Source organism: Petromyzon marinus, chromosome 70, assembly GCF_048934315.1.
Source record: "Petromyzon marinus isolate PM22_M1 ecotype Great Lakes invasive population chromosome 70, UKy_Petmar_22M1.pri1.0, whole genome shotgun sequence".
Classification (NCBI taxonomy): Eukaryota; Metazoa; Chordata; class Hyperoartia; order Petromyzontiformes; family Petromyzontidae; genus Petromyzon; species Petromyzon marinus.
Window position 1 is genome coordinate 1,734,863 of NC_133736.1, and position 9,738 is coordinate 1,744,600.

Sequence of the window (9,738 nt, forward strand, 5' to 3'; positions counted from 1 at the left end):
TCCACACACTCTCCACCCTCTACCCTCTCATCTCACTCCACTCCCCTCCACGCACTCTCCACCCTCTCCCCTCTCATCTCACTCCACTCCCCTCCACGCACTCTCCACCCTCTCCCCTCTCATCTCACTCCACTCCCTTCCACTCACTCTCCTGTCTCTCCCCTCTCATCTCACTCTACTCCCCTCCACACACTCGCCTACCTCTCCCCTCTCATCTCACTCTACTCCCCTCCTCTCACTCTCCTGCCTCTCCCCTCTCATCTCACTTCAAACTCCTCGACGCTCTCTCCTACCGCTCCCCTCTCATCTCTCACTCTACCCTTCTCCATGCACTCGCCTACCTCTCCCCTCTCATCTCACTTCAATCTCCTCCACTCACTCTCCACCCTCTAATCTCACTCCACTCCCCTCCACGCACTCTCCTACCTCTCCCCTGTCATCTCACTCCACTCCCCTCCACGCACTCTCCACCCTCTACCCTCTCATCTCACTCCACTCCCCTCCACGCACTCTCCACCCTCTCCCCTCTCATCTCACTCCCCTCTCATCTCTCTCCTAGCTCTCCCCTCTCATCTCACTCCACTCCCCTTCACGCACTCTCCTACCTCTCCCCTCGCATCTCACTCTAATCCCCTCCACTCACTCTCCTGCCTCTCCCCTCTCATCTCACTTCAAACTCCTGGACGCTCTCTCCTACCGCTCCCCTCTCATCTCACTCTACTCTTCTCCATGCACTCGCCTACCTCTCCCCTCTCATCTCACTTCAATCTCCTCCACTCACTCTCCACCCTCTACCCTCTCATCTCACTCCACTCCCCTCCACTCACTCTCCTGCCTCTCCCCTCTCATCTCACTCCACTCCCCTCCACGCACTCTCCACCCTCTCCCCTCTCATCTCACTCCCCTCCCCTCTCATCTCACTCCACTCCCCTCCACTCACTCTCCTGCCTCTCCCCTCTCATCTCACTCCACTCCCCTCCACGCACTCTCCACCCTCTCCCCTCTCATCTCACTCCCCTCCCCTCTCATCTCACTCTACTCCCCTCCACGTCAGCTCCTGCCTCTCCCCTCTCATCTCACTCTACTCCCCTCCACACGCTCTGCTCAGTGGAGTGTGGTGGCTTGGGCGGGGGGGGGGGGGGTTCCCTCATTGTCCTGTGCTGCTCCCACCCTTTAAAACTGCATACCCATAATCTTAGAGGGATTTTTTGTCATACATTTTGCGGGATGTGCAGAATATTTTGGCGAAATAATTTCATACGTAGGAGCACAAATCTCAATAATAAGCCACTTAATATGATCTGTTATACCCTTCTGCATGTTTTACTATCCTGTCGTCGTTATTATTATATTTCCCGTGTAATTGTCCGTGACATGAGAGGTTCATGAATATACAATGTGATGAGAAAAACTGAAATGTAAGGATTGTATTGAATATTTTATATATATTTGGTGTAAATTGCCGATCATCTCCCCAACATTTCTCCCTGTGATGAATGACGTTGAATCGGGCTCTTTCCCGTGGGTAGGATCCTCCGCATCATCGAAGAAGCAACGTCAACTAATGGTTAGTTACAATTTGAATCGTAAGCCTTTCGTGAAAAACAATGGCAATACTGAAGAGAAACAACAAAATAATAAAATATATATATAAAACAATAAAAATTCTCACGACGTTTCGACCATAACTCAAACGGTCATCTTCAGGTGTGTTGGTTTGCATAAATTTATTTTTAAACGGCGCATTTATTTATTTATAAAAACGTTAGCGTCACGCGCAGCAATTTGGCAGTTTACTCAGGACTAGTCCATCAATATTTTGAAAAGAGGAGGGGGGAGACGAAATTTTTTATAATGTACGCTGTCTGAAAGCCACTGTAAGTGTGAACAATCAATTAAGAACTGAAATGGTTTATCAAATCTTTCCAATGATTGCTAAGATAGAATCCATTTTCTCAGTTGAAATTGTCTCTGTGCTTGTATATGTGGATAGCCTCATGAACGAATCTCTTATGGAAGCCAGATGGCTTACAAAGAACCTCTGTCTTGGAAAAGTCAATGGCATGTGAGCCTACTGAATTAGAACAATGATCTGCTACGGCCGAGGTGTTGGTCCTACCGTGTTTAAGGTCTGCTTTGTGTTCACGAATGCGGTCCGAGACATGGCGTTTGGTTTCTCCAATGTAACTACTACCACAGAGGCAACTTAGTTTGTAGACACCAGGGTATTGTATGTCCGGAATCACATCTTTTACAGACGGAACCAGATCACGGATTTTATGTAATGTGTTGAAACGGACCTGGATCAAAATTCAAGATTTTGGAGATCTTTTTTGTGATTCCAGCAATGTAGGGTAAAGTGATGGTTTTGAAAGGCTCCTCAAGAGGGTTCTTCTTCATGGTTTGAGTGATAGCTTTGCGGATTGTATAGTCGAAGTAACCATTAGCCCTAAGAGCTTGGTGTACGTGCTTGAGTTCACTGCTTATGTGTTCCTGGTCGGATATGCATTGGGCTCTATGATACAGAGTCTTGATGAGAGAATTCTTCTGTGATGGATGGTGGTGGGAATCCGGTTTCAGATAAGCATCCGTATGGGTAGCTTTCCTGTAGACAGAGTGGCTCATTGAACCATCAGGTCTCTTTTTAATTAGGACATCCAAAAAAGGTATCTTGCCATCTATTTCGACTTCCATGGTAAATCTGATGGCTGGGTGTATGGAATTGATGTGGTCGAAGAATTGGTCTAGAGCAGGCCGGCCATGTGGCCAGATGACAAAAGTGTCATCCACGTACCTCTTCCATAAGGTTGGGCGCAGAGTGGTAGTCTGGATGGCGTCAGTCTCAAATTTCTCCATGAAAATGTTAGCTATAACTGGAGAAAGGGGGGAGCCCATTGGGGTGCCCTCAGTTTGTTTGTAGAAAGTTCCATTCCAAGTGATGTATGTATTGGTTAAACAGTGTCTCACCGGGGGGGGGGGGGGGTACCTCAGTGTTTAGTCCTTGATGAACCAAGTCTTCAATTATTGCAATGGTGTCAGGTACAGGAACCTTGGTGAATAAGGAAACTACATCAAAACTGACAAGCAGGTCGTCTGGGGACAGGGAAATACCCTTGATTGTCGATACCAGGTGAGTAGAATTTTGTACCGCAGAGGTGGTCTTTCCAGTGAAAGGACGCAGGATTTCAGACAAAAAACGAGCTAGTTTGTAGGTGGGGGAGCTGATAGTAGAGACTATGGGACGAAGAGGTGTATCAACTTTATGTATTTTTTGTAAGCCATATAATCTTGGTGGCCTGGCAGCAGAAGGTTTCAACGAAAACTGTTTAGATTGATCAATTAATGCGGTTGAATCAGAAATTATTTTGTTGGTTTGTGTGACGAGGCTGTTGGTGGGATCTCTTTTTATTTTTGTATAACTACCATCGTCGAGTAATTCTTTAATTTTGTTGTTGTTTTCTATTTTATCCATGATGACAGTAGCATTGCCTTTGTCAGCTGAGAGGACTACAATATCATTCCTCTTTTTTAATTTATATAATTCAAAACGCTCATCTTTGCTGAGGTTGCTAGCTGGCATCTTAGCGTTTTTGAGGGTTGCAGCGATTTCAGATCTTGCTACGTCTGCAGCGATGTGACCCAGGCCCCTGAGAGCAACGTCTACTTGGGCAATTATATCATTAACTGGTATGTGTTTAGGTGTGACTGCAAAGTTTAGACCTTTAGCTAAAACGGATTTCAGACCATCGGAAATAGAACTGTTACTGCGATTAATTACGACTTTATTAACGTCTAACTTTTTGGTGTGTGGGTTCGGTCTTTTGTTGAAGAGGAGGTTAAATTTGGAAATCAGGTTTTCCTTACATTTGGTCGACATAGTAGCAGCTGAAGAGGCAGTCATATTGTCTACATGTTCCCAATCCGATGTGGACATTATTGCCGTCAATGATAAGTGTGATTTGTAGAGTGTCTTGTCTAACTGATCTAGTTCTGTGCGTATAAGTCTGATTTTTTCTGAGATAAGAGTTAAGCTAGTTTTGAAAAGAATTCGTTTCGCATTAGAAGAAGTTACAGCAGCAGAGGTCAGTGTAAATGCGATTGGTATTACCCCAGAGTCGCGGCATCTCTTCAGGAAGGTGAGAGACTCGATCAGCTGAGCTTTCTTATCCCGGAGTTTGTTGAAGGATCTTAAAGTTATGCGAAAACCCTCCCCGTAGAGGCGATTAAATTTTGATTTAAAGCTTTCGTGACTGCAGTAATTCATATTCTTAGTTTTTTCGGTAAAGTCACGTTGAAGAGAAACAACAAAATAATAAAATATATATAAAACAATAAAAATTCTCACAACGTTTCGACCATAACTCAAACGGTCATCTTCAGGTGTGTTGGTTTGCATAAATGTATTTTTAAACGGCGCATTTATTTATTTATAAAAACGTTAGCGTCACGCGCAGCGATTTGGCAGTTTACTCAGGACTAGTCCATCTATATTTTGAAAAGAGGAGGGGGGAGACGAAATTTTTTATAATGTATGCTGTCTGAAAGCCACTGTAAGCGTGAACAATCAATTAAGAACTGAAATGGTTTATCAAATATTTCCAATGATTGCTAAGATACAATCCATCTTCTCGGTTGAAATTGTCTCTGTGCTTGTATATGTGGATAGCCTCATGAACGAATCTCTCATGGAAGCCAGATGGCTTACAAAGAACCTCTGTCTTGGAAAAGTCAATGGCATGTGAGCCTACTGAATTAGAACAATGATCTGCTACGGCCGAGGTGTTGGTCCTACCGTGTTTAAGGTCTGCTTTGTGTTCACGAATGCGGTCCGAGACATGGCGTTTGGTTTCTCCAATGTAACTACTACCACAGAGGCAACTTAGTTTGTAGACACCAGGGTATTGTATGTCCGGAATCACATCTTTTACAGACGGAACCAGATCACGGATTTTATGTAATGTGTTGAAACGGACCTGGATCTTGTGTTTATTCAAGATTTTGGAGATCTTTTTTGTGATCCCAGCAATGTAGGGTAAAGTGATGGTTTTGAAAGGCTCCTCAAGAGGGTTCTTCTTCATGGTTTGAGTGATAGCTTTGCGGATTGTATAGTCGGAGTAACCATTAGCCCTAAGAGCTTGGTGTACGTGCTTGAGTTCACTGCTTATGTGTTCCTGGTCGGATATGCATTGGGCTCTATGATACAGAGTCTTGATGAGAGAATTCTTCTGTGATGGATGGTGGTGGGAATCCGGTTTCAGATAAGCATCCGTATGGGTAGCTTTCCTGTAGACAGAGTGGCTCATTGAACCATCAGGTCTCTTTTTAACTAGGACATCCAAAAAAGGTATCTTGCCATCTATTTCGACTTCCATGGTAAATCTGATGGCTGGGTGTATGGAATTGATGTGGTCGAAGAATTGGTCTAGAGCAGGCCGGCCATGTGGCCAGATGACAAAAGTGTCATCCACGTACCTCTTCCATAAGGTTGGGCGCAGAGTGGCAGTCTGGATGGCGTCAGTCTCAAATTTCTCCATGAAAATGTTAGCTATAACTGGAGAAAGGGGGGAGCCCATTGGGGTGCCCTCAGTTTGTTTGTAAAAAGTTCCATTCCAAGTGAAGTATGTATTGGTTAAACAGTGTCTCACCAGGGGGGGTACCTCAGTGTTTAGTCCTTGATGAACCAAGTCTTCAATGATTGCAATGGTGTCAGGTACAGGAACCTTGGTGAATAAGGAAACTACATCAAAACTGACAAGCAGGTCGTCTGGGGACAGGGAAATACCCTTGATTGTCGATACCAGGTGAGTAGAATTTTGTACCGCAGAGGTGGTCTTTCCAGTGAAAGGACGCAGGATTTCAGACAAAAAACGAGCTAGTTTGTAGGTGGGGGAGCTGATAGTAGAGACTATGGGACGAAGAGGTGTATCAACTTTATGTATTTTTGGTAAGCCGTATAATCTTGGTGGCCTGGCAGCAGAAGGTTTCAACGAAAACTGTTTAGATTGATCAATTAATGCGGTTGAATCAGAAATTATTTTGTTGGTTTGTGTGACGAGGCTGTTGGTGGGATCTCTTTTTATTTTTGTATAACTACCATCGTCGAGTAATTCTTTAATTTTGTTGTTGTATTCTATTTTATCCATGATGACAGTAGCATTGCCTTTGTCAGCTGAGAGGACTACAATATCATTCCTCTTTTTAATTTATATAATTCAAAACGCTCATCTTTGCTGAGGTTGCTAGCTGGCATCTTAGCGTTTTTGAGGGTTGCAGCGATTTCAGATCTTGCTACGTCTGCAGCGATGTGACCCAGGCCCCTGAGAGCAACGTCTACTTGGGCAATTATATCATTAACTGGTATGTGTTTAGGTGTGACTGCAAAGTTTAGACCTTTAGCTAAAACGGATTTCAGACCATCGGAAATTGAACTGTTACTGCGATTAATTACGACTTTATTAACGTCTAACTTTTTGGTGTGTGGGTCCGGTCTTTTGTTGAAGAGGAGGTTAAATTTGGAAATCAGGTTTTCCTTACATTTGGTCGACATAGTAGCAGCTGAAGAGGCAGTCATATTGTCTACATGTTCCCAATCCGATGTGGACATTATTGCCGTCAATGATAAGTGTGATTTGTAGAGTGTCTTGTCTAACTGATCTAGTTCTGTGCGTATAAGTCTGATTTTTTCAGAGATAAGAGCTAAGCTAGTTTTGAAAAGAATTAGTTTCGCATTAGAAGAAGTTACAGCAGCAGAGGTCAGTGTAAATGCGATTGGTATTACCCCAGAGTCGCGGCATCTCTTCAGGAAGGTGAGAGACTCGATCAGCTGAGCTTTCTTATCCCGGAGTTTGTTGAAGGATCTTAAAGTTATGTGAAAACCCTCCCCGTAGAGGCGATTAAAATTTGATTTAAAGCTTTCGTGACTGCAGTAATTCATATTCTTAGTTTTTTCGGTAAAGTCACGTTGAAGAGAAACAACAAAATAATAAAATATATATAAAACAATAAAAATTCTCACGACGTTTCGACCATAACTCAAACGGTCATCTTCAGGTGTGTTGGTTTACATAAATTTATTTTTAAACGGCGCATTTATTTATTTAAAAAAACGTTAGCGTCACGCGCAGCGATTTGGCAGTTTACTCAGGACTAGTCCATCTATATTTTGAAAAGAGGAGGGGGGAGACGAATTTTTTTATAATGTATGCTGTCTGAAAGCCACTGTAAGCGTGAACAATCAATTAAGAACTGAAATGGTTTATCAAATCTTTCCAATGATTGCTAAGATATAATCCATCTTCTCGGTTGAAATTGTCTCTGTGCTTGTATATGTGGATAGCCTCATGAACGAATCTCTCATTGAAGCCAGATGGCTTACAAAGAACCTCTGTCTTGGAAAAGTCAATGGCATGTGAGCCTACTGAATTAGAACAATGATCTGCTACGGCCGAAGTGTTGGTCCTACCGTGTTTAAGGTCTGCTTTGTGTTCACGAATGCGGTCCGAGACATGGCGTTTGGTTTCTCCAATGTAACTACTACCACAGAGGCAACTTAGTTTGTAGACACCAGGGTATTGTATGTCCGGAATCACATCTTTTACAGACGGAACCAGATCACGGATTTTATGTAATGTGTTGAAACGGACCTGGATCTTGTGTTTATTCAAGATTTTGGAGATCTTTTTTGTGATCCCAGCAATGTAGGGTAAAGTGATGGTTTTGAAAGGCTCCTCAAGAGGGTTCTTCTTCATGGTTTGAGTGATAGCTTTGCGGATTGTATAGTCGGAGTAACCATTAGCCCTAAGAGCTTGGTGTACGTGCTTGAGTTCACTGCTTATGTGTTCCTGGTCGGATATGCATTGGGCTCTATGATACAGAGTCTTGATGAGAGAATTCTTCTGTGATGGATGGTGGTGGGAATCCGGTTTCAGATAAGCATCCGTATGGGTAGCTTTCCTGTAGACAGAGTGGCTCATTGAACCATCAGGTTTATTTTTAACTAGGACATCCAAAAAAGGTATCTTGCCATCTATTTCGACTTCCATGGTAAATCTGATAGCTGGGTGTATGGAATTGATGTGGTCGAAGAATTGATCTAGAGCAGGCCGGCCAGGTGGCCAGATGACAAAAGTGTCATCCACGTACCTCTTCCATAAGGTTGGGCGCAGAGTGGCAGTCTGGATGGCGTCAGTCTCAAATTTCTCCATGAAAATGTTAGCTATAACTGGAGAAAGGGGGGAGCCCATTGGGGTGCCCTCAGTTTGTTTGTAGAAAGTTCCATTCCAAGTGAAGTATGTATTGGTTAAACAGTGTCTCACCAGGGGGGGTACCTCAGTGTTTAGTCCTTGATGAACCAAGTCTTCAATGATTGCAATGGTGTCAGGTACAGGAACCTTGGTGAATAAGGAAACTACATCAAAACTGACAAGCAGGTCGTCTGGGGACAGGGCAATACCCTTGATTGTCGATACCAGGTGAGTAGAATTTTGTACCGCAGAGGTGGTCTTTCCAGTGAAAGGACGCAGGATTTCAGACAAAAAACGAGCTAGTTTGTAGGTGGGGGGGCTGATAGTAGAGACTATGGGACGAAGAGGTGTATCAACTTTATGTATTTTTGGTAAGCCGTATAATCTTGGTGGCCTGGCAGCAGAAGGTTTCAACGAAAACTGTTTAGATTGATCAATTAATGCGGTTGAATCAGAAATTATTTTGTTGGTTTGTTTGACGAGGCTGTTGGTGGGATCTCTTTTTATTTTTGTATAACTACCATCGTCGAGTAATTCTTTAATTTTGTTGTTGTATTCTATTTTATCCATGATGACAGTAGCATTGCCTTTGTCAGCTGAGAGGACTACAATATCATTCCTCTTTTTTAATTTATATAATTCAAAACGATCATCTTTGCTGAGGTTGCTAGCTGGCATCTTAGCGTTTTTGAGGGTTGCAGCGATTTCAGATCTTGCTACGTCTGCAGCGATGAGACACAGGCCCCTGAGAGCAATGTCTACTTGGGCAATTATATCATTAACTGGTATGTGTTTAGGTGTGACTGCAAATTTTAGACCTTTAGCTAAAACGGATTTCAGACCATCGGAAATAGAACTGTTACTGCGATTAATTAAGACTTTATTAACGTCTAACTTTTTGGTGTGTGGGTCCGGTCTTTTGTTGAAGAGGAGGTTAAATTTGGAAATCAGGTTTTCCTTACATTTGGTCGACATAGTAGCAGCTGAAGAGGCAGTCATATTGTCTACATGTTCCCAATCCGATGTGGACATTATTGCCGTCAATGATAAGTGTGATTTGTAGAGTGTCTTGTCTAACTGATCTAGTTCTGTGCGAATAAGTCTGATTTTTTTCAGAGATAAGAGCTAAGCTAGTTTTGAAAAGAATTCGTTTCGCATTAGAAGAAGTTACAGCAGCAGAGGTCAGTGTAAATGCGATTGGTATTACCCCAGAGTCGCGGCATCTCTTCAGGAAGGTGAGAGACTCGATCAGCTGAGCTTTCTTATCCCGGAGTTTGTTGAAGGATCTTAAAGTTATGTGAAAACCCTCCCCGTAGAGGCGATTAAATTTTGATTTAAAGCTTTCGTGACTGCAGTAATTCATATTCTTAGTTTTTTCGGTAAAGTCACGTTGAAGAGAAACAACAAAATAATAAAATATATATAAAACAATAAAAATTCTCACGACGTTTCGACCATAACTCAAACGGTCATCTTCAGGTGTGTTGGATGTCCT